Genomic DNA, 25,588 nt, shown 5'->3' on the forward strand with positions numbered 1-25,588 from the left:
TGGAAGAGGGGCCTTGTTGCCCCTCTCTGGAAAGGGAAGGGTGATCGCCAAGATTGCAACAACGACCGAGGGGTGACGCTGCTCTCTGTGCCGGGCAAGGTATTTGCTCGGATAATTATTGATAGGGTCCATCACCATCTGCTTGAGCACCAGCGTCCAGAGCAGTCAGGCTTTACGCCAAAGCGGTCAACGATTGACCGTATCCTTGCTCTTCGGGTCCTTACCGAACGCAGATGAGAGTTTCGGCGGGGGCTGCTTGCAGCCAATGTTGATCTCTGCAAAGCATTTGATTCAGTGAATCGGGATTCCCTCTGGAGTATCCTTGGTCTTCGTGGGGTGCCACCAAAACTGATCGATCTGATGTCTGTACTATACTCTGGTACTGAAAGTGCTGTGAGATATTGTGATACCATCTCCGACTTATTTCCAGTTGTTACTGGAGTTCGTCAGTGGTATTTACTGGCCCCCACACTTTTCAGCACTTGTATGGACTGGATTCTGGGGAGGATGTCAGAGAGATCAAGCTGTGGTGCATCGTTTGGGAATGTCAAGATCTCTGACCTTGATTTCGTAGATGATGCAGTCATCTTTGCGGACACTCTCGATAGCATTTTTTGGGCCCTCGAGGTGCTGAATGAGGAGTCGGAGCTGCTGGGATTATGGGTTTCCTGGGTCAAACTAAGATCCAGGCTTTCAATGACATCTTTGATGCTGCTGTTCTGTCTGTACCTGTTTGTGGTTAGGATGTTGAGGTCCTGGAGATAGTCACTTACCTTGGCAGTGATATTCATATCTCTGCTGGCTGTGAGCCAGAGGTCCACAGATGTCTGGGTCGGGCCTGGGGAGTCATGGATTCACTGGATCATGGGGTGTGGCGCTGCCGGTACCTGTGCAGGACGAAAGTCCGAATCTTCAGGTCCTTGGTGCTTCCAGTCTTGCCCTATGGATGTGAGACTTGGACCCTGACCAGGGATCTGAGACGGAGTCTTAATTCCTTTGGTACCAGGTGTCTTTGGAGAATCCTTGGCTCTTGCTGGTCAGACTTTGTCTAATGAACAGTTGCTGAGAGAGACACTCAAATGAGATTTGTTACCTGCATAGTCTATGAGCGTCAGCTGCGGCTGTATGGACATGTGGCTCATTTTCCTGACGCTGATCCTGCTCACAAGATTGTCTCAGCGAGGGAGTCTCATGAGTGGAGGAGGCCAATGGCCTGACCACATGCCTCGTGGTTGCAGCAGGTTGATCAGCATCTCAAGGAGATGGGGATGGCCAGGCATGGGATGGCCAGGTGGAGGCTCCCGGAGTACCGGCGGAAAGTGGACACAGCGACACGCTGCTCTGGCGCATGCTCCCACACCTGACCTGACCTGACCTGACCTGACCTCTGACTTGCCATTTCAATTTACAAGTCTCCAGTTCCCTGTCTGCTTCAGTTTTGCCATGAGCATAAACAAAGCACAAGGACAATCGCTCAAAGTTGTTGGCCTCAACCTGCAAAGCCCATGCTTTTCTCATGGCCAACTCAATGTTGGTTGTTCCAGAGTTAGCAATGGCAAAAATCTTTTCATATTGGCTCCACACGGAAAAACATGCAACATTGTCTATCCTGAAGCTCTACAAGGATTAAAAAAAAACAAACAATGTCAAACACTGATGAAATGTGATGTGAAATCCTCAGTGCTGAAGAATAAGAAACAATGCTGAAGAAGAAAGGCAGAAAGAGAAACACAGAAGGACAATGAAAATAAGACAACAAAGAACAAATGAAGAAGAGGAGGCAGATAGAAGAAGAATGAGATAAGAAGAAAAAAAGGCAGGACAGGAAGATACAGTGGAAGTACAAAATGATGACCAAAAGCAAGGAATAACAAAAATCCAGAGCAACTGAAACTTCTCAACAGGTTAAAGCAAGATTGCAAGCAAACACAGCAACGATGACTGCATTCTGCGCCCCTGTACCTACAATCTCACAGTCATTGTGTTGTACTTCAGTCCGTTGTCCGGACTATCTGGTTCAGGAGGACACAGTTCAAGCCGATGAAACCTTTGCCACCCCTGTGTGAAGCGGGGCCATCGCCGTAAAATACAAAACACACAGGAAATGGTGCTTTGTGTTGAGGCGCGGCGGTGATGGTCATGTTTAACCCTCGACCAGTGAAAGATCCCCGGGGGGTGAAACACAGCAAGGTAAGCCTTGGTCTTATTTTCTGTATCCCACCTCTCTTTCTCTTTCTCTTTCTCTTTCTCTTTCTCTTTCTCTTTCTCTTTCTCTTTCTCCTGCCCCCTCCTCTCTCCCCTCACCTTTCCTCTCTCACTCCACCTCCCCACCCTCTGCCCCCCTTCTTCTGTCTTCCTCTCCCCTCACCCCCTCTTTCTGCCCCTCTCTCAGTATTCCTGTCAGCGAAGCAACGAGTGGTATTTGCAAGTCTGTATAAATATTATGTTTTGGAAATGTACCTCAGTGGGACTGCATATGTGTACTTGTATGAGACCCGAGTATTAGTTATTTCATCAGTCTTCGTACAGAAAGACCTTGGTCCCTTTACTGAGGGCTTCATGTGGCATGCGCTGGTGTCTGCGCTGTCGCTGATGATTGCCTGGTCGTCACATCGCGCGATGCGATGCGACAACCAGTACAGAGAGACAGAGAGATCTTTGTGATGACCAGGGCAGAGAGAAACTTTGACTTTTGTATACATTTATTTATACAAGCTGAGAAAAAACAGTTACACTTACCATTTAAAACAAGTCATAATATAAAGGTCAAGTACACAATTAAAATGAAATGATAAGATCATTTTCGTCTCCTCAACACAATGCATTCCTGTAACACCATTTCTGCTTCAACAGTTCTCGATTATTTATATTTGGTGAAAATAAAATTCTGCATGTAATATGGCCACAGCAAGGGCCTTAAAAACTGTTCAAACATTGTAATCAGCATCAGAGTTTGCAAGAAGTTTAGCTTTCCTTGTTTTATAAATTGCTAGTTTGCCTTCGGCTATTATAAAATTGACGAGAGCAGATTCAACATGATTTTTGGAACTTAGCGGCAATCCAAAAATAGAAGTACGTAAAGAAAATACAATTTTCATATGACAGCAGAATTGTGATAAAAAGGTAAAAAGTGGGGTCAGTCTTGCACAGACAACATCGGCGTGATATAAATCTTCAGAGGCCATACAAAAGGGGCACAAAACGAAATTTAAAACATTAAAATGATGTAATAAAACATTAGTAGGTAAAATCATATGTCCAAGTCTCCAAGAGATATCACCGGTCCGTTTTACAATCGGTGGGACATACATGGCAGGCCATTGTGGGCACAGGTGGGAACCCGGAGGCAACATCCCCTTCCATCGGGATCCAAAACTATCTTTGCACACATTAGGATGCCGTATGGTAACACAAAGGTGGTACAGGCACTTTTTTGCAACACTAGGAAGTGGAGAGGAAGACAGGATCACAGTTTCTGTTAATTTTAAAATACATGAAAACAAACACGACATAATGAAGATAACACCGAAGCTTTTCGTGCTGTACTTCTCAAGGTGATACACAGCAAGGAAACCAGAAACAATGATCACATGTGCTTTTAAAAGCATGTCCAAGTAAAAGCGATATTGATTGGTTCTGTGTCCGTGACGTCAATCAGATTCCAAACTCCCATTGGTTGATTCCGTCACCGCTATCTTGGCTCCGATTGGCTGGAGCAGAGTTGCCCGAGATCACGTACCATTCGCGTCATCACCTCCAACCCTTGTCGGAGAAATCCCTGTAATCTTTCTGTGTTGAAGTAGACAAAGAGAATGTACAAATTCCTTTTGTCGACACAATGTCGGGTCCATGGAATGGATGACGGTTGCTTCTAACATACATAAATTTCAGTTTCACCATCTGGTGAAACTGAAACACATGGGGCCTGTGTTGTGGGGCAAATCCCCGCAACCACCTGTGCAAAGGAGCGAAGAGCCGCTGAAGCAGCGAGGATTTTCGGTCCGGGCTCAGTGGTGCTTTGAGAAGGGGAACGTGATCTTTTGGTACTTTTATATATCAGATTAGGAGCAGGTGCTTCACAGGAAGCTTCGGCTTCTGTAATGGGAGCATTATCTGGGACGGGGAGTTGTTGGGATGAGGAGCCTTCATGAACAGTTTTATTCAGCATGTCTTTGGCACACAATCTTTTAACATAGCCAAATTCACCACAACCATAACACACAAGGGTTTCTGTGTTGGCATATCCCATATAAGTGTGTCCCCCAATTTTAAAGTGAAAGATTGCCTGGAACCCTGAAACACCTGGTGGCAAGATCATGTAAACAATCCAACGAAATGGGACTACGAAACGGAATCATCCTGAGTGGGGATAAACCATACTGCATCTTTTTAGCTTGGTTTCAATTTGATCACATTTAACGAAAGGTGGTAAATTTGAAATCACACCATTTGTTGCATGAGTTAAATGTTAAATCAAAGGGTTAAATGTGACATAAATATCGGGATCAAAGAAAAGACCACGCTCGACGACTTGAGCAACCATCGGCACTTCAGAAATGAAAAAAACAACGTTGTTGTTCATACGGGAAACCGCCTTAACATTCTCAATCCCGAGGATCTTACCGACACCAACAATTAACTTCTCCATGTCGATCTCTGACGGAGGAATACAAACAAAGCCATGTTTCCTGGTTAGCGCTTCAAACCAATCATACCGCGAACTTTCACGCCCTGACTTTTCAATGGCCGGATGTATAAAAATAAATCGGCGAACACCGTTCAAACTTCAATGGGTCACAAGAAAACGAGAACAATTTAATCGAAAGGAAAAGGTATAATGAATCCAAAATAAGTAAATAAACAAACAAACAAACTCGATAAACTAATTATGCACAACAGTATATCGGTACGGCCACTGCCGACAGCAGAAAGAACGTATTGAATACCGCCATAAGTGCTCTTCTCACCCTCTCTCTAAATTGGGAAATGTGATGTATCAGTAGTTTATGCAAATGCATACATTCATGGATGCACCGGGGCGTGGTTCAGGAGAGTCACATGACCCGCCCAATCCGCCCATGTTCCGATGAGGTGCTGTGCTGTGTTGTGCCCTTGTCCAGATATAACCTATTGTTCCCACTTCAGAGTCTTCATCCCTGTTCATTGAGTACATTCCATTGGTGACGAGGATGTCTTCGTGCATCAGCATATTGCATGAATACGCAGATTGGGAAGACTATGCTGATTGTCTGAAGCAGTACTTCGCGGCAAACAAAATGGACACCAATGAGGACGCTGAAAGGCGGCGAGCTGAATTACTGACCGTATGCAGCGCTCCGACGTACAGCCTCATCAAAGATCTTCTTGCCCCAGCCAAACCTTCTGTCAAGTCGTATGAAGCGCTCGTCAATCTCGTGAAAAGACATTATCACCCTAAACCGCGTAAGATCGTCCCGAGATAAAGATTTTATACCCACCATCGTCAAGATGGTCAGTCAGCATCCGAGTTTGTGGCTGATTTACGCCGACTCGCTGAACATTATGAGTTTACAGATAAACTCGAAGAGATGTTGCGTGATTTCTTTATAATAGGCATCAATGACGACTCAATTCTGGGGAAACTCCTTTCAGAATTTGATCCCAATTTGGCTAAAGTCATGGAAATAGCCACTGCTTGTATGCAAACTGCCGAGAGCCTGCGTGTGATCTCTAACAAGTCAAAAGTTATTCAGCAGGTCCCATCGATTAACAAGGTAACCTTTGGGGACAAGCAAAAGTGTTTTAGCAAGCCACCAAATTCACATCCACCTCCTGACATTTCTGAATCCACTCGGAAGGTTGGGGTAACTTGTTGGCGTTGTGGTGGTAATCATCAAGCTTTCCAATGTCGGAACAGGAATTATACCTGTGACAACTGTGGTAAGCGGGGACACTTGAAGTGTCGTTGTTCTTGATCCAAGTTGAAGAACTTGTCTCCTGCTTATCACATTGGGGTGAACCCTGATGCAGCGGACTATCGGTCACAGAGCACAGCCTGAAGCCAAGAGTCAAGTGAGGAGCTTTATGAGATATTCTCTGTTGGAACAAAGAGCTCCGATGCTCCAATTTATAGTTGATGTAACAATTGATAAGATCCTGGTGAGGGTGGAAGTTGATTCCGGCGCTTCCAGATAAATTATGAGCGAGAGCAAGTTCACCTCCATCTACCGTCCGAGAAAGGCTCCTGCACTCCAGCCTGCATCCACTGACTTGAGAACATACACCAAGGAGGTGGTTCCTGTAGCTGGCTCAGCAAACGTCACTGTAGGATATGGAAACAGCACTCACGTCCAACCACGACTGATAGTGCGTGGAGTAGGACCAACCCTCTTCGGCCGAGATTGGTTACGAATAATAATCAAACTTAATTGGAGTGATGTAAACAGAGTCTCCAACTCTGATGCTGGATACGACACCATGAGAAATGCTCAACAAGTACCCTGGCCTGTTCAATGATTGTGTTGGCACCTTTTCAGTGCCCAAAGTGAGGATTCATGTTTCTGCAGATGCTCAGCCATTGTTCCATAAGGACAGACCTGTGCCCCACATGATGCGATCAATGATCGAATGTGAGCTTGACCGTCTGCAGAATGAGGGCATCATCTCACCAGTCAAGTACTCCGACTGGGCGGCACCTATCATTCCAAGACTCAAAGCAGATGGAATAGTGCGCATTTGTGGGGACTACAAAATGATGATCAACCACGATTCAAAGCTGGATGGCTACCCTTTGCTCAAAGCAGAGGATCTGTTCACCACTCTCATGGGTGGCCAGACATTCATGAAGCTAGACTTGACCAATGCCAGTAGATGATAAATGGGGTTTCTGGGACATCCATTCAAATGAATGGAGAAAAAGGGAAAAAAACTTTCTGACTCAAGCCCCAAAAGCCCAAAATAAGAGACTGATTTTCTCCCCACCTCTCCCCTTCTCTCCCATACAAGCAAATGTAAAATTGAGACTATGAAAGATTGAGACTTACTGATTAAAGCACTTCTTCCCTTTCATATTTTAAGCCTGGTGTTGGCTTAGTGGTTAGGGTGGCGGCTTGGGATCCCAGGGTCCTGAGTTCAAGCCCCTTGGCTGCTGAATTAACACCAGCGGGTTGACTCAGCCTGTCATCCTTCCGAGGTCGGCGAAATGAGTGCCAGTGTACTGGTCCCGGTGTATGCCCCGGCTAGAATAGGTGTACCATATCCCTGTGTGTCGTAAGAGGCGACCAGGGTTGGCGTCAGGAAGGGCATCCGGCCATAAAAACATTGCCTCAAAAAAAAGCCAAACCCCTGCACAGCAGGGAAAAATGGCTGTAAAAAGGGTCATTTTTTTTTTCCCCTTTCATATTTTCATTCCACTCAAAGAGCGAACCAACGAACACTTGCCCATGTTCTACTTTAGGAAATAACTTAATTTTCTTATAACATACATTTCCATCAAGTATATTCACAAAAAATAACTTGGAACTTGGTTCTTGGTTTAAGTGTCTTTGTTGAGCAGAAATGAAATGATAAACTTCTCTTAATTCTCTTATTTGACCACCTCCTGAGTCACATGTCATTTTGAGATTGTGATAAATTGTTTTTCCATTGTTCAATTGATAATCATCAAATTTTCAGTCCATTCAAGGATATTAATTTTTTTCTTTACATCCTCCAACTTATTTTTAATTAAATTTATCCGCCTATTTGTTTTCTCTACTTTTTCCCCGGTTATTTCTTCAATATGACTTATTTGATATTTCTCACATTCTTTATGTTTCCCATTTAAATACCAAGGCTGATTACACCTCCACTCTTTGGTTTGGTTATTGCTTGGTTATATCATTTATAAATCAGTTAAAAGACGGCGGTAGCCTGTTAAAATTCCCAACCCAATATCTTAACACTTATACTTATAACCATAAGGAAGACGATTGATTCCATTCTCTAAAATGTATCTTTTATCATCAAAAGCTCCTAATGCTTTCTTATTTATCTCTATTGTATATAATTGATGTTTATAACTTCTTATTGTTTTCATTTTTCTGCACTCTTCCTTCTTTAAGGTTAAACAGTTATAAAAATGTTTAAAGCTTATTGTTTCCTTCATTATATTTTTCTTTATTCCCTTTAGCTTGCTATCACACCTTTCAATGTTATTATTATCAATATACGTGAAGTATAAGACTTTGATCTCAATCCTATAAATTCACTCATGACCTTCCCACCCAATTAATCTTTAAACTTTTTATTATTTGATGAAAACAACACATCACCTGACTTATAATTACTTGTATCATATATATCAATATTATCAATCATATCCTCATATACATCACTTGTTTTAATTTCTAATATAAAACGATCTGTATCCATATATAACAATGACACATTATCCTTATACTTTGATTTTAAATTATTCTCGTAAAAGTCATACATTAACGACTTTGACAAGTCAATAATTAATGTTCCTATATAAATAGGTTTATCCATTTCAATACTCTCTTCTTTCAAATGAATAGCACAAAAGTTCTCTGAAAACACCTCTGCTCACTCAAAACTTGGTCTATTAATTAACTTTGAAGCCTGTTTCCAAGATGTAGCAAGTCTTATGTTTTGTCAATTCCTAACATTTTTCTTAGTCTTTCCAAATACAGCATCATTCATTGATTTATTAAAGTCCTTCTCTAAATCTGTTTTTGCTTCTGTTATCCTTTTTGTATTAAAATCAATATACTTCTTTAACCAATGACTTTGTTTCAATTTCAAAATCCTATGAATTTTCCTCACTCTCAACTAAGCAGATAAATATTGTCTCAAGTTCCTTTGATGCAAAACATAACTTTCTTTTTCATTTAATGTATTAAGTAGTTTTTCTGGAGATTTACCTTTTATATTAAACTAGTGCGGGCTCGTAGGCCCCACACTCGCCCTTCTCCCGTCCCCCTCTCTCGCCTCCTCCTCTCTCCCCCTCTCTTGAATTGTGATGCCCCCTCACTCTCACCCCCCTCTCTCACCCCCTCTCTCCCTCCCCTCTCTTGCCCCCTCTCTCGCCCCCTCTCCTCTCCCCCTCTCTCGCCCCTCTCCTCTCCCCCTCTCTCCCCCTCTCTCGCCCCTCCCTCCCCTCTCCCGCCTCCTCTCTTGCTCCCCCTCTCTCCCCCCTCCTCTCTCCCCTCTCTTAAATTGTGACGCCCCTCTCTCTCACCCCCTCTCTCACCCCTCTCTCACCCCCTCTCTCACCCCCTCTCTCACCCCTCTCTCACCCCCTCTCTCACCCCCCTCTCTCACCACCCTCTCTCACCCCCTCTCTCACCCCCCTCTCTCACCCCCTCTCTCACCCCCTCACCCCCTCTCTCACCCCCTCTCTCACCCCCTCTCTCACCCCCTCTCTCACCCCCCTCTCTCACCCCCTCTCTCACCCCCTCTCTCACCCCCTCTCTCACCCCCTCTCTCACCCCCTCTCTCACCCCCTCTCTCCCTCCCCCTCTCTCCCTCCCCTCTCTCCCTCCCCCTCTCCCTCCCCCTCTCTCCCTCCCCCCTCTCTCCCTCCCCTCTCTCGCCCCCTCCTCTCTCGCTCTCTCTCTGTAAATGTATTCACAAATGTCTACGAAGCACAATTAATTCAAATCTTGGGAAAAAACAGCTTTCAAACCCTTGGGAAACAGCTCTTTCCCTTGGGAAAATTCAAACCTTGGGATTAATTAATAATTTGAACAATTAATTCAAACCTTGGGATTAATTAATAATTTGAACAATTAATTCAAACCTTGGGAAAAAACAGCTTTCAAACCTTGGGAAACACTTGGGTAATAGCTGAAACGGATGAAGAAGAACGATATCAAACCCTGAAAAGGCACATACTCAAGGTCCCCAGCGTCGATTGTGACGTCATATCAAACGAAGAAGAAGAAGAATTGTGACATCAATCGTGAAATAAATAAACAAATAAACATTAATTCTGACGTCATTCGTGATGTCATAGCACCATGTCCTATCATTAGTCGGCTAATAAGTGGCCGTAACTTGGGAACCACTTGTCCGATTAATATCAAACCTTGAAAAGGCACATCCGTGGGTCCCCAGCAATATTCCTGGCAAGCTTAAATGAGATCGGACCGGTGGTCGTCGAGAAACGGCGGTCGCAGACAGACACACATACAGACACACATACAGACACACATACAGACAGACACACAGAGATTGCTGGAATTATAGATAGATGACTGTTGGTAATCACTTAACCATTCTTTTCTTGGACTTTCTTTATCAGGGGCATAAGGTAGGTCTTTATGTTGGTTATGAAGTTCTTCTGGATATTTTAAATCAACCTCAAAATAATATCCAACTTCAGCTTCATCCAATTCTTTTTGAGAGGAGACAACAACGTCTTGTAAAACTTTTTCATAATGTTTGTCTTTAACCCATTTAAGTTTTCCAACAGGTAAAGATTGAGACATAGCCCACCCATACAAATTGTGAGCATCATAATACATCAGGTAAGAGTTTTCCTGATTCTTATTATAATCAGGAAGATATTTGTTATTTGCTTCAGAATATCTCTTGTAACATACTTGAGATATTTCTCCTCTTTTAGCCTTCTCTATCATTAAAAGCATATCTATATCACTGATTAATTCCAAATTCTGTTTTGTCATTTTTAACACAGCACTCCAAGCCAAACCCGGGGCTGTGTAATCGTGAGCGGGGTCTAATCCATAAGAATTTTTATGATGACAGACTGTTGTAAAAGTTTCAAACACATCAGCCAATAACAATACATCAGTTTTAAGATACAAATCATGATATTCCCTCAAACCTTTTTAGCTTGTGTATAATCTATCGGAAATATGAGTTTTATTCAACTTGCAATAGAAACTTTCCCTTGAAGGAAGTTGTGTTTCTTTAAACTTCTCAAATGAATCCATATAGTCATATGGATATATTCCCTTTTGTGATAAGAGATCAATCTCTTCTTGATTTGAGAAATGTGATTTAAGCTTCGGTAAGTTTTTAATATTTGATGCTCAGTTAGATAATGGACTTGCCATAAACGTGTATGTGTCAAGAAATCTGATATGGGTTATGGGGGATGTATGAATTGTTTTTGTGAATGAGATGAATTTTTGATCTGTGTGAGGAATGGCAGAAATATCTCCAGATGTCTTTGAAAGTTCATTAAAAATAGATGTGTGTCATAGTGAGTGTTGTTAAGAAGAAAGACAGGAATAAAGTTTGGGGGCTTGTGATTAAGATTACAATGGGAATGAGCTGGGCCTCGATATTTTCCAGTAAGATGACAATGATCCCTAACCTTGACCTCTCCCTCAATTTTCTCCTCACAAATATGACAGATACTGTTCTTTATAAATTCCTTTTTCTCTCCCTTTGTTAATGACATTGGTTTATAGGTTTTAACCATTGTTTTTCTTGGTCTTATGCAGTCTTTTTCCAATCATTTTACAAACTCCTCTGAGGTATCTTCTCCTCTAAAAGTTCTAACTTGTATTCATCACCAACAGATGATTTGATATAATAACAGAAACCACAAGGAGTATGTTTTTGATATTTATATGTGTATGATTTATTTGGATTCGGAGAAACAGTATCTATATTTTCAAGGATACTTTCAAAATCAGCATATATCACAAACAGATGTTTTATAGATTTGTTAAAATCTTTGAATGATATTGTTACGGCTGTGGAAATTCGCAATACACAATAAAGGGTCCTCAGGTGAGATATATCGATAAGTTCATGTGTAGTTTGCCCACACCCGTTGTTTAGAGGGAATTTCCGTGTTCACCGGGCTGCGACTCTTTGAGATAGCCGTTTTTCTGTTCTGTCGTTATTTTGGATCAAACCAACAACACCACCTTCACCATCCACCACCTTCGCCACTTCCTGCACTCCGAACGCCGTCCTCCACGGACCACGCAGCGACGATCTCTGCGGCACGAGCCGTTACAGGAAGGACGCAGGATTGCTGCAACAAAGGCTCTTGCGGGGCCTGAACGGACTTCTTCTGCCTGAATTTTCCCCGCGCTTGGTGTGAAGGGAAGGGGTGGGGCGGCTCCCTCCCTATTGGTGGAGGCCTGGCGTGAGGCGGTCAGAGTGGGGGTACACCCCCCTTCGAGAGCCTTCTGGAAATGCCTTGAAGGGAGGTGGAGCCGCGATCGGGGCTGAGCCCCGCGCGGCGAAGGGCGGAGCCCCGCCTTACAAAAGGCAAACGGACACGAGGTTCACTCTCTCTCTCTGATCGTGGCTCATGTTGGCTGTAGCTCTCTCCGAAAAAGGCACCAGCTCTCTCTCCAAAAAGGCTCGATCTCTCTCGCTCTCTCTCCAAAAAGGCTCGGTCTCTCTCCTTGGGTCACGCTCTCCAAAGCGCTCCCTTCCTCCTCTCTCGTTCCCGCGCTCGTGGCCCGGCGCGGCCTGTTGGTGGAGACGCGGATGGGAGGTGCTGCAGTACGGCCTGTGGTGGACTTGCACGTCCGGACGAGGGGTGCCGGAGAGGGTTCGCCGGCCGCAGGGGAGGCCGGAACCAGGCGCGACCGCGCTGACGGTAGTAGGAGAGGAGGACTCGACGGTCCATGAGGGAAGTCACTTCTTTTCTTTTCTTTTCGGGCTTTTGTATGTGTGTTTGTGGCGCCAGTCCAACAAGTAAAACCTGTATAAGTGACTGTGCTGTAAATAATTGCCTTTTATTCGGTCGTAGTGCTTTCCTTTGTTCCTATTTGATGCTTTTGTTCCTATTTGCCTGCTTACGTGTGTGAAATAAAGTGCTTGCTTGTTGAACTGTTCCCCCATTTTGCTTCATCCTTTCCTTTGTTGAATCTCCATCTTGCATCACGCAAGGGATTGAGAGTGGGTTTAAAACACCCGGTAACCAATCTGAACCGTCAAGGTCGGCGATAACTCCACTCGGTTATCCCTGTAGCACGGAACGAGCCGCTTAAGCGGTTCGTGTCCGGAGTCGACCTGTGGCGTGGTACAACCCCTCGGAAGGTTACCCGTGCGAGTACTTCGGTATATCGACTTTCGGCGATTCACGCGGGTAGAATGCGGACTGGGTTGTGGTGAGGTTAAACCCCCACCCGTGACTCGCTCCTTGGCGTTAGTTCCAGGAGGGTCACGACCGAATTGTCCGTCCCGGTGGGCGACGCGTCGCGATTCGAGTTACATGGCTGATCGCACGCCGGGCAGGTGAAATTCGTAACAATATGTCTGAACCTACTTTTGGTAAATTGATTACGGTTGATTTATGATAACTACAATATTTTGAATGTTGATTTAATCGTTATTTTGTGTGAATGGAGTTGAGACATCTCTTACAAGGATACGTTTTACATTTTCTCTTGTATAGTTGTGATTTGGTTAATCTTGATAAATTTTTGATGAAAGCATAACGTGATTTTTCCTTTGAAGTAAAGTAGAGAAGGTCAATGTGTGTTTCATCATTTTTATAGTTGTTTGAAATTTTTAATATCTGAACTTTGTATCCATTAATCCATATATATTAACAGATAGATTATTCATTTTCTCAATTTAGGAATATCTCTCAATGACATTGGAAACTTTAAATCTTTAACATTTAATGTATTCTCGTATTTCTTATAATGTTCAACCCTTTCAGGTTTCCATTGTGGAGGATGTAAGTGAGCAAGAACAGACCATAGAAAACATTTATTATCTTTGTTTTGAATATTAACAACTGCTTTCTTAAGTTTTATCTCTTTTGGTAAATCAATATAAAAAAAAAGCTTGAAGAGGATCTGATTTTAAGATGTGTATATCTAAAAAGATTATTTTTGTAATAGCAAATCCACTACCAACAACAGTGTTGTCAACATCTTGTTCTTGTCTCTGGAGTTCATCGTAAACATCACATCTTACAAAATCTTGAAATGATGAGATAAAATTAGGGTTTATCCTCATTTCGGGACTAGTGTCGTCGCCTTGTCCTCCCATATTCAATTTTAATCCCATATAAAACTTAAAAGTTTTCATTTCACTTAATGTGTTTTTAATTATAGTTTCAATACTTTGTTTAACCATATCAACAGCTTCCTTGATTGAAGATGGTCCAGGGTCTTGAAAGTGAAACAATCATATTTTTATATGCCCTTTAAATTCCCCATCAGTGTTTTCAATGGAGAATTTAGTGGCACCTTCCCTTTCTTCATTGTTCTTGTGTTTGCATGATTGAAGGTGTTTATTATAATTTTTTTAAAAGAATATCATTATCACATCTATCACAATGTTTTGTTTCTTGGTCAAGTGGAGATATTTGTCTGAAAAGATTGAATGTGTGTTTGTTGGTTTGAACGTGTTTCTTATAACATTTATATTCATGATTACAAACATCGCAGTACGTTGCATTCACCAAAATTATATAACAAAACTTTGCTTAAAATAAGATTTTCTTGATGAAAATTCCGTTTCGTTTCGAGGTGAATCTGTGCTGAAAACCAGTTTATCCTCCAACTTTTTTCACTTAATAAATACAATATATCAAGACACAAAAGACAAGTTTCAATCAATCACATCATTTTAAAAGATACTGAGAAATATGTCGAGGATGTAAAATTGAATAAAGATAAATATAACAACTATTGGATAAAAACAATTATGGTGAATAATATGAGTTCTTGAATTTCCTTCAGTGGAAGGACTTTTTGTATATCTGGAATAACATCAATTAAAGTTGCTCTAACAAAAGTTTCTCCTCTCCTTCTGGCAATATATTCAAAACTAGAAAAAGCAATGAAACAAGAAAATGTATCAAAAAAGAAAAACCTTTTGGATGAAGCTTTAGAAAGAAAAGATAAGACCATCTGTAATGTGCAAGGAGAAATTTGTATTTTTTTCAACAACCCAAAAGATGAAATCCTGATGAAATAAAGGATGTTAATATATCAGGTGAAATTACATTTCGTTCAATAGTAGTTAAGGATCATTTTAAAATTACCTTTAAAATAAAAAATGTAGTCGTTGAATCTGTTAATGAAAAAAAGTATATAGATATAGATGGTCATGTTTTTTTCTACAAATTAAATACGAGTCATTATTCAACTGAAGATTTTGAAGATAATGAAAGTGATGACAGTTATGATACCGAGAGTTTGTGCTCAAACGATAGTTATGAAAGTAGTTTTATAGATGATTGTGAAAGTACCGAAGATGATACCGAAGATGAATTTTAGTTTAAGTAAAGTTTTACTTTATAAATATTAATAGTTTACTAGATTTTGAGCCTCTTGAATTTCCTGATTCTCCACATGACAAATTTGAGAATTGTCCTGCATGTGATCGATTGGGATTAAACACAGAGTCAAATGCCGATAAACAATGTATATTCTGTGATAATCTTCTAATTACTGATAATAAAAAATATAAAAAGGAATATAATTCTTTTAGATTTACACCAAAAATGAATTGCTTCACAAGATTGATTAGAGAAATGAATGGAAAGTATGAGGGTGATAACACACCTTTCCTTACAATGGAAAAAACTGAACGTATTAGAGAAATGCTCAAAGGATTGTTGTTATATATTATTCACGATTGCCATTTTCAGGGAAATATCAACACAAGATATTGTATAAATTAAATATTGGATTATCTTGAAATTAAACCCGAACTTTGAATAAAATATAGAGTTTCTAAAAAAGACAATAATAAATTAAATAACCTGTTTTCCAAATATATAAATGAACTATTTTTTATCCATTTGGGAAAATATGATAAAATTTAACAACCATAAAAATCTTCCAAATTCATTAAGATGTCTCATAGTTGGTTCAAGCGGATGTGGAAAAACCTGCTTATTTTTAAAGATGCTCCTCACTCCTAACTTTTTAGATTATGATAATTTAATAATTTTCACAAAGTCGAGTTTTCAACCTGAGTATCAACTACTCTCACAAGGTTTTAATGCTGGTCTTCAAAAATAAGATATAATCGGTTTATTTAAACTTCAAAACAAACTAAATGATTACAACATTGAAGATATAATGCAACTATTTTGTGATACACAGAGATATAAAAATAAATCAAAACCGATAACTTGTATTCTTAGTGCTAATACAGATGATATACCTTCTCCCGAAGATTTGGATAAATCAAAAAAGGAACCTCGTTATCTTTGATGATTGTGTTAATGAGAGAAACCAAGTGGTAATGGATAGCTACTACACAAGAGGGAGACATTCTTCTTGTAATTGTATTTATCTAAGTCAATCATACTTTCAACTTCCTCGTCGCTCAATAAGAAACAATGCTCATACTTTTATTTTATTCAAGTTAAATTCTTCAGATATAGACAATTGTTCTACATTATGTAGTAAAAAGGAATTTTGGGATTATATGAAGCACATGACTGAAAAATATAAATATGTTGTTGTGAAACAAGATGAGATATTAAAGGATATATATTTTTTTATAAACAATTACAAATATAAATGACAACTATTATATTATTATAAATCTTGTGGGTAAATCTTCTTCTGGAAAAAACTTTCATAAATCAAGGTTCTTTCATAGTACAAATGAGAATATTGTAAATTTGCTTAAAAAGCACCATGTAGTTAATATTGTATCAACAACAACAAGAGCAATTAGACCTGGAGAAGTAGAAGGTGATAATTATTACTATATTTCAGTAGAGGAACATATGTGATTGAGGAATGAAGGCCAAATATTTGAAGAGGTTTCTCTTGGTGCAACAAAATATTCACATTGTAAGAGTGAGTAAAAGAAACTAAAATCTGGTGGTCTTGGGATATTAGAAACTAATTCAGAAGGAATGAGACAAATTATTAAACATCTGAGTGGTAATGGGGTTAAGATTTTATCATTCGGTTTTGATGCTGATGAAGAAACTCAATGCAAACGTATGAAAAGCAGAGATACAAGAATTGGTGAATAAGAAATTACAACACGTATTAATGCTAATAAAGAATTTGATGAAATATTTAAAGAAAAGGATTTCTTTGAACACATCTACTTTAATAATGAAGAAAAGGAAAATTTCCCTGTTGACCTTTATAATTTAGTGAATGATATTTTCCAACAAATAAATGGATGCGAAAGAAAGAGCAAGAAGATTTAAGGAGCATCAAGTGTTGGTTTCAAAAGTTGTAAAACAACAGGAAGACATAAAGAAGAAACGCAGACAGAAACCAACGGGTGAAGAAGCATTTGAAAGAAAACAAGATAAATTTTTTTAACCACTTTTAAAAACTTGCCAAGAAAAAATTATAGATGTTTCCACAGTTCCCACAATAGAATATACTCCAATAAAACTTCAAATGTTAAAAGATTTCAGTCAAATGATGGAGGAACAATTAGGGCATATAGGAGAATTATAATATGATGATGGATTATTTCAACAACTGGAAGAGATTAATCAACCTCCTGATTTATATTGTGAAGGCTCTTCAAAACAATGAATATTCAGTGGATTCAAAAACCAAAGCAGGACTCATTCCAACAGAACAACCAGCAATATTTCATCTTGTTCAAGAAAAGGGATTGCTATTTAATGATGAATTAAGGTTCTTGAGTTCTGCTCAACCCCCTGTTAAAACTAACTCCGAGATTAATGTTTCTTTCAACAAAAGATGGAAAACAAGGTTCAACTGTGAGGGATGAATCAAAGTATTTTTATAAACCATTGGATATGAAAAATAAGGATGACAGAGTATATATTGATCTGCTGGACTCTCTTAATTATAGGGTTCGTCTATTTGGTAAAAGTCGGAAGAATGAGAAGGAGAAACATTATTCAGGCTTTAAGTAGCCTTGGTTCAGGTGTTAGCTTTCTTCCAAATGACCCATCACAATTAGTTAATAGACTGTTATTGCTGCTCGGTAGTAAGAAGGTTGGAAATAACAATTGTTTTAATGAAGCATCATCCATTTTAGACCAGTTGAGGAACATGAAAATAATAAATAAATGTCAATACAAAGACATTTTATCCCATATTAAATAAGATGAGAAGCACAATCCTTAGTTTTAATTTTACAACAAGCGACCACACATCTTCATTCCCATACCCACTACAACTTGACGTAACTAAAGAATATGAGGCGTCTTTATTGTCCATGGAAACTTATAATACCTTATTTAATATCACCGAGAAAAATGACAAGTTTAGTTATAATCCGGGAAGTGGATACAAAATGATAACATTTTCACCCGGAGCAGATGAAATTTCTAAAATATCTTCCGAAATTGCTCGCCTTATGAAAGAACAGGGCGATGAACCAAAAAATATTGTTTTATACATTCAAAAACATACTTCAAAAGAAACGATTAAACTTAAAAATAACTGCAAGGTTGATTTCACAATCGGTAACTCATTTAGAGAGTTATTGGGTTTCTCCTCAAAAAAGATTGAAACTAATGAGACGTTTTACAGTGATAATGTCATTCAAATATCCTCAGGCATAAATTCGGTGTTAATTCACTGTGATTTGATTGATGGCGCTTATAATGATGGAATAAGAACAAATACAATATTTTCATTCAGTGCATACTCAACCCCAATTGGTTATAAATTCAGTATGGAACCCAATAATCTGGTTTATCTACCTGTGTCAGGAAAAACCATATACAGAGTAAAGTTTAGGATAACCAACCAAGATAATCGCATGATTTCTTTGAATGGAGAAATTATATCCATCAGAATTCAAGGACGTGAAGTTTTTCAATAAATAAATACGATGGCTATTGTGAGGAAACATGAGTTGGTAAAATGTAAAATAATTACAGGGGATGGGATGTTCCTTTCCCCATACTACAAGGGTGAAGGTATGTATCTTGGTCGAGGATACAATAAACCTAAGAGACAAAGGGGTCGCGGACATCAATTGAGAAAAAAAGGAGATGTGATAATTGATACTCTATTGGGTATAGGTTCAACTATTCTTAAACATAAAGACCTAATTGGTTCAACTTCTTCTGTTGTGAGAAATGTAGTGGGTGCTATAAAGAGTATAAAAGATGCCCAAAAGGAATCTCATAAATTGCAAGCAATAAACGAAATTAAGAAAGGCAAAACTCAGTTGTCTCCCCAAGAATGACAGAAAATAATTCAAATACTTGGGTCAGGGTTTCAAAAGTTTTAACATCTTTTTTCCTCAATAAATACAAGTATGGAAGCAATTGATAGTATCTATGATTTGAATGATACCATTTTCATCTCAAACTCTACTAAAAACAAAAAGAAGACTACTTCAAGGTAAATTCAATTACTGGAATAGACTGGAATGCAAATGGAACAAAAAGTTTTGAAATAAATAATCAACAAACTTATTTGAATGGAGCCAAAAGTTTCTTGTTGTGCAAATTTACATTCACTAAGGCTGCGAATAACACAGACACTACACTCGTAAATGATTTCTTCTGGAAAATGTTTGATAGTGTTCGTTTGTACATTGGAACACAAGAAGTTGAAGCGGTAGATTATGTCTCTGCTGCATCTGAAATGATGAAATTTACACTCTATCCATTTAGTGATAGAATGGGAAAGGGAGCTGTCGAAAGTTTTATTCCTGATATGGCAACGAGAACAAACACAGACCCTGGATATAGTTAAAGGAAAGGAATGTATCATGATGATACAAAAACAGGTAATAGTTTGACTGTGGCAGTTCCTCTTCAAGGTATATTTGGATTTTGTGATCATGATGAAGTTCTGTATGGTCTCAAAATTAGATTTCAACTGCAAAGGAATGATAATGAAAATAGATTGCTTTTTGGTGTGGCTAATGCTTTTGCTGATCAGAATAAATTTCTAATTGATGAAATTAGTTGGTATATGAGTGAATATCCTCCTTATCTTAAAACAGAAGAGATGTTGAGTGGAAGACTTCACTCAAAGAAACCACTCAATGTATCATACCTTAAAAGAAGATGCCAACACGTTAAACTGTACCAAACCACTTACACGTGCAATTTGGGTGTTCTGGAAGGAAAGCCACGATATCTGTAGCTCATTTAAAAAAAAAACAGTGGTGATACTGTTACCGATAAGAATAATGCATTGAGTAATAATGCTCAGGTGAAACAACTTTGTGTTTCTCCAGATGGAACATGTTATCCACGAGATAGATTGGAAATTAATTTGGGAAAAAATGATTATGCTGAAACATACAAGTCTTACCAAAAGGTGTGTGAAAGTAATGGAAATAAAGAACCCATTTTGGATATGATAGCATTTAAAAGTCTGTATACAATCAATGTAATTGACCTGAGTGCTCAAAAGGAAACTATAAAGTCTAATCAAGTGGATACTTCCTTATACATTGAAGGAGAAAAGAGTGAAGAAGTTGATTCATATTGTTTGCTTTTGGAAGAAACAGAATTACAGATTAATACAGATAATGGTGTTATGATTCGTCTCACATAATTCTTTGAAAAATAAATGAGTCGTGAAGTGCCAACTGGGGTATATGTTAATCAAATCAATCTTCACAAACTGTTGTTGTTCGTCTTTCGGCTGCTCCCGTTAGGGGTCGCCACAGCGGATCATCCGTTATGATCCGCATACTGATTTTGGCACAGGTTTTACGCCGGATGCCCTTCCTGAAGCAACCCTGGTCACCTCTGACGACACAGGGATAAGGATTGGGTTTCGCCATGATTCCGGGCTGCCCTACGCCCTCTCATAGAGTGGCCCAGCGCAGAGCACCCGTCCTCAAGCGATCCTCCAACCCAAGCCTCCGAGTAGCTGGATTACAGGCGCACGCCACTACGCCCGGTCAATCTTCACAAACTATCATCTTGTATTCAAAATCAAAAGCCTTGTATGATTAATGTTAATACAAGTCTGAGAAAAGGAGCAGTAAGAATTGATGTTTTGCTCACAAGAGAACAGGTGAAAATCTTGAATGATACTGGCTCACTTAAAATTAAAATGTCAAAACCAACGTTGAAGAAATATTCATTAAGAGAGACAAGTGGAGGATTTCTCCCATTTATAATTCCTTTATTTGCTGGTTTAAGTGCTGCTGGATCATTGTCGGGTGGTATTTCAGCAGAGGTGAAAACTGCCAATGAAAGGTAGGCTCAACTCCGGGCTCAAAAATAATTGGAAAGACATAACAAAGAGTTGGAGAAACAAATTAGTGGAAGTGGTGTAATTGTAGATTTTGCTGAAAAACTTGAAAGTCTGCCTGATAAAGCGAGATTGTTAGTTGGAGATACACTTTCTTCTATCGCACAAGCAGGTGTAAAATTAACTAAAAGGTGTAATGGATTATATCTTTCTAATAAATAAATGAGCATTGATGAGTGGTTTGAATAATTTGGAAAGAATACAACATCAAATTTAGAATTTATCAAATATTGTAAGAAATTAAAAATTCATAATATGGTTATTTGTTTGAGAGATGAATTAACAAACTTGTCTAAACATACAAAGAATATTATTATGAACTTAGAAGATAATAATGGGAACGGTTCTCATTGGGTTTGTATTTTTAATAGTCAAGACAAATATTTTGATAGTTTTGGTCTTCCACCACCTGTTGAAGTAATAAAATTCTTACAGAATGGTGTTTATCAAACATTTCAATCCAAGAATTACATTCCAAGTGTTGTGGTCAATTATGTCTATGTGTGTTATTTCAACTCAACAAAAAAATTTTTTTAATGACATTATTTTTAAACTAACAGAAATGACTTATGTTGGAAAAGATGGTTCTATCTTTGGTGTATCCCAAGAACTGGATATTGATTTATCAAATTATTACACAAAGGCACAGGCTGAATGACAGAAATATTGTATAGCAAAAATATTGTTATGGAAATGGCCCTTGGTATGCTACTAAATATAGGATTAGCTCAGATCCCCCATTAAATGCATGTTTAGCTTGGCTGTTCAGTAAAATGGACGTTACTTATGTGTCGGGAGATATAAGAGGCTGTTTATTGTTCGTGTGGTGGTGGTGTACCGAGAGCTTCTTCTTCCTTCTTTCCCCTCTCCGGACAGGGCCCCACCCTGTCGGCTGAGGGGGAGTGACCAAGAGGAGGAGGTGAGACGGGGGAGAAGTTTGTCGGCTTCAAAAAGGGGAATAGCCGGTGGGTAGCGAACGGAGACCTCTTGGAGTAGTTGAGCTTTGGGAGAAGTACAAAAACTGCAGTCGGGGTTTCGAGGCATGCTCGGGCTTCGAAGCGAGCGAACGAAGAAGAGACAGTGATGATTCTGCCGGGAGAGAAACTGGACTTGGGCACGCCGGGTCTGCCTTCTGTGGCCTGGAGAAGCGAGCCAGGAGCCGGTGGGCAGCGGACGGAGACCTCTTGGAGTGGTTCAGTTTTGGGAGAAGTACAAAAACGGCAGTCGGTTTTGAGGCCATGAGCGCCGAAAGGAAAAAGGAAAGCGAGTGGTGCGATCGGCAGGGAGAGGACCTGGCTGCTGTGTGAGTCTGGAGTCGGCTTCGAGCGGAGGTCATCGCAGGTTCAACCTGCGTCTAACGACAGAGCCTCTGACTGTCGCTACTCACCTCACGGCTTGACGACGTCTTGGAATCCCGTGGACCCAGCCTGCCAGAGCCTGGCACCTCGATTTGGCCTTGTCTGGTGAACAGGCCAGGCTTGGACTTGTATGCTGGACCTTGTGGGAAACCAGCTGGGACCCATCGTCGATCTGGCGGTCTTGTGCCGTCGACCTTACGCTGGGTCAGAGCGCGCAGAGGCCGCGTGCGGTGCGAAAAAGGAAGGTGAGCGCCATCTTGCCACGCGGCGTGTTTGAGCTTGGGGCTCGAATCCTTGGACATCGGCTTGTTACGAGCGACATTCGTGCTTTTGACACTTTCCTCTTGTCCATGAAACATCACCAAGTACTCTGTCTTGTCTGCATGCTGCCTGTCTTGTCTGCATGTTGTTTAAGGTATATCTCGGTAGGGACCCCCTCAAAACCCGTAATCCGTAGTTCCCTAGTTAAGAACGGGTTATAGATTAATTAAAACATTGCCGTGAATATTTTGCTTGTGTTGTGTTCCCCGATGTTCCCAATAAATCTGCTTGATTCGGATGAGGTTGCCGCTGTGGATTAATTTGTCATGTCGTGGAACGATCCGTTCTATTGGCATATAAAACCAAAATGGTTACAGACTGGCAGAAAACGCTCAGCATCTGACAAAACCAGTCTGTAACTGGGGTCCATTTCCCCAACTGGTAAGGTCCAGGATTACGTTGGTATCGCGATTGAAGACGCGTGACCCGAGGCCTGTGCCGAGCCAGCCGGCGTTATAACCCCGGAGACTGCGGTGGTGAGGGTGGCGCCAAGAGTCGGGTGAGAATCCCGCCACCCTGGATCCGCAACAATATTATTATGAAAAATGCTTTTAAATTAATAAATTATCCAAGATAATAAATTATCCGACTGACGCAACTGACTTCGTGAGATCAAGTGATTTATCACAATATATCCTTGATTAAAACGGCTGTGTATTCCAAAGATACAGAAGTGTTGATTTTATCTCCTTGTCATACAGAATTCACAGTTCCAATTTAAATTTTATTTTAATTAAAAATAAGGGCAAATCGTTTGTATGAGAATAGAACAATGGGGATGTGATATGAATGATTTAGGGTATAACTGGTCATTTCAAATTAACCCAGAAGACCTGGAACAATTAAATCAGTCTCGTAAGGAAGAATATTATTCACTTGGTGCTGAGAATGAGTTTTGTGGAAGCATGATTAGTAAACAAAAAATAAAAGAATTTAATAAGGGTAAAGTTAATTATGGTTTTGCCATAGTTTATATCATGAAAACAGAAAGAACAGGATTATATTGTTGCGGATTCGCGCCCGCCGGCGTGCGAACGGCCACGTAACTCGAATCGCGGCACGTCGCCCACCGGACGGACAATCCCGTCGTGACCCTCTCGAACTAACACCGGGAACTAGTCACGGGTGGGCCTTTCGGCCTCACCACAACATGCCAATCGGCCCCCCACGTGGGATAGGGTTGCTCGCCAAATTCGACCTACCTAAGTACCCACACGGAGGGTAGACCGGGCGATCGCACCTCGCCGCAAGTCGACTTCGGACACGGGCCACTTTAAGCGACCCGTTCCGTACTATCGGGATAACTGAGCGGTGTTATCGTCAACCTGGACGGTTCGATTAATTATCGGGCGTTTTAGCCCACGACCAACCCTTTACGTGAAGTAAGATGGAGATTCAATAAAGGAAAAGACGAAGCGAAACGGGAAAACAGTTCAACATAAAGCACATTTATTTCGCGATGGCACACGGATAGCACACATATACAATTATACACCAAAAGCAAATGTAAAAGAAGAAGAAACACACAATAATGCACAAAAATCAAATGTAAAAGCAAAACACAATGCAGATCTACCACCGACTACCGAGCACACGGCAACACTTATACAGTTTTACTTCACAGACGGCGCCGACAATACATATACTCAAAGCAAAAGAAAAAGGGACCACCCTCAAATACAAGGGGGCAGACGGGCCTGGGGCCGAGACCGCGTCGAGCCTACCCGTCTGGTGATGAGCCGCAAAATGGCGGTGGCGCCCTGACTCCGCGGGCCTCGCGGACAGTGTCTGGAATGGGGTGGGAACGGGGCCCCCTTCTCGCACTATCTCAGTGCAGGGGGAAACAGGAGGGGGTTGTTGATGCTCGGGGGGATGAGGATATCTCGCTGGTTCGGGTCCCGCGACGAGCGTCTCCACCGCGACCTCGGTCGCGTTATCGGCCTCCCCTCTCCGCAGCTCCCCGACTCTGACACGAGCGCCCTCTCGACTGCCTTCGCCGCCGCCACCTCTCCAACTCTCCCACTCTCCACAGCTCCGTCCAACTGCTTTCTCCGACTCTTCTCTTGACTGGCTCTTCCCAACTCCTTTTCCCAACTCAACTACTGCGAGCGAACGCGGCCCTTTATAGCCCCCGGGGCCTCGCTCCTTCACCTTCGACCCTTTACCTCTGGCTGGCTCCCCATTGGACAGAAGAAAAGTGGGCGTGAATGCTTTTTGATCCACGAATCTGCATATAGCGATTATACTCCGACGCACCTGGAGGTGGGGCCAAATCGCCAAAAAAAAAATCGCCAAAAATCGGGGCCAAACAAAAAATTTCAGAAAATAGCGATGACGTCATAAAACGAATATGACGTCATTCTGATGTATCAGATTTGCATCAAATCATCTGTGCAAATGCTCCGTTTGATTCCCGCAAACAGAATTCAAAAAGCTTCCCGAGTTTCGGAGATGCTTTAGGCGATTTCCATCAGTGGTGATATTATGACGTCATAACATTTTTTCTAGGAAGAATTTTCTAAATCGGAGATGGTTACTGCCTGCGCATGGACTTTATGCATATACATGCCACTTTTCACGAAGATCCGATGAAAACTCTGGACTGTGAAACAAAAAATGTGAAAAAATATGAATGATGTCAAAACGAATATGACGTCATAATGATGTATTATTTGTGCATTAAATTATCTCTGCTAATGCCCCGTTCCATTCCCGCAAACAAAATTCAAAAAGCTTTCCTAGTTTCAGAGATAATTTTTTGGGGCGTTTTCCATT

At 40.7% G+C, this 25,588-nt stretch overlaps 1 protein-coding gene and 1 pseudogene across 1 annotated transcript in view; one reads left to right on the forward strand and one right to left on the reverse strand.

Moving 5' to 3' along the window:
* LOC147018634 (uncharacterized) overlaps positions 1-23,416 on the forward strand; it is a 195,090-nt gene extending 171,674 nt beyond the window's left edge. Inside the window, exon 19 of the mRNA XM_085898518.1 lies at positions 22,011-23,416. The gene's annotated coding sequence lies outside the window, so the exon portion shown is untranslated. The remainder of the gene's footprint in view (positions 1-22,010) is intronic.
* LOC147018636 (signal recognition particle RNA) lies at positions 20,639-20,779 on the reverse strand (annotated as a pseudogene).
* Positions 23,417-25,588: the final 2,172 nt, after the last annotated feature.

Source organism: Eptatretus burgeri, chromosome 10 (assembly GCF_056783735.1).
Source record: "Eptatretus burgeri isolate ZD-2024b chromosome 10, Ebu_testis_v1, whole genome shotgun sequence".
NCBI lineage: Eukaryota > Metazoa > Chordata > Myxini > Myxiniformes > Myxinidae > Eptatretus > Eptatretus burgeri.